Source organism: Meleagris gallopavo, unplaced genomic scaffold (assembly GCF_000146605.3).
Source record: "Meleagris gallopavo isolate NT-WF06-2002-E0010 breed Aviagen turkey brand Nicholas breeding stock unplaced genomic scaffold, Turkey_5.1 ChrUn_random_7180001876192, whole genome shotgun sequence".
NCBI classification, from domain to species: domain Eukaryota; kingdom Metazoa; phylum Chordata; class Aves; order Galliformes; family Phasianidae; genus Meleagris; species Meleagris gallopavo.
This window is the reverse complement of record NW_011140582.1, coordinates 1-573: the sequence shown is the minus strand read 5'-3', so window position 1 is coordinate 573 and position 573 is coordinate 1. Positions and strand designations below refer to the sequence as shown.

Here is a 573-nt window from a genome sequence, read left to right as displayed (position 1 = left end):
TTTTTTTTTTGTTAGACGCATGTGTTATCTCCCTCCCCCCTCTCCTGGAGCGCATGGCCCACATCATGCCTTGCCTTGTTAGTCACAGAGCCGGGGCCGGATGTGCCGCGCTGTTAGTAGGTAGGTAGGGTAATTTCTTTTGCCACTCGCTTTTTTGCCGCTCGTCCCCTGGGTTTGCACCCCTGTCATGGGCTCAGACCTATAGATTCCTCCGTGACAGGTAAAGTTTTCCCTTATCTTCATCATCATGAGCTGGATTGCCGTGGAGCCTGAATTGACACACACAGGTGTAGTCCGGGTGGCCCCAGTTGCTCAGCACTTGCAGCTTTACGTAATTGATGAGCCCAGAGTGCTCATTCTGCAGTGAGAAAAAGAAATGAATTGTGTTTTCCCCAGCCAACCGCGGTTCTCCTCTCCCACGCTTCACGTCCCTCTTTGTAACCTTACCTTCAGCTGGAAGGTCTGACTGGGAGTCTGGCCTGGCGTGAAGGTGAACTCTCCTAGCAAAGTTCCTCCCTCGTCATCTTTTTCCTGCAGGCCCTACAGGAAGACAGGGGTGGAGAAAACAGAACA

General features: G+C 52.2%; 1 long non-coding RNA gene across 1 annotated transcript; it reads right to left on the bottom strand.

Moving 5' to 3' along the window:
• LOC109364612 lies at positions 1-564 on the bottom strand. Its single transcript, XR_002110508.1, has 2 exons — positions 448-564; positions 1-358 (listed from the first exon to the last, which is right to left on the bottom strand). It is a non-coding gene; the product is annotated as an uncharacterized LOC109364612 (long non-coding RNA).
• Between the last annotated feature and the right edge of the window lie 9 nt (positions 565-573).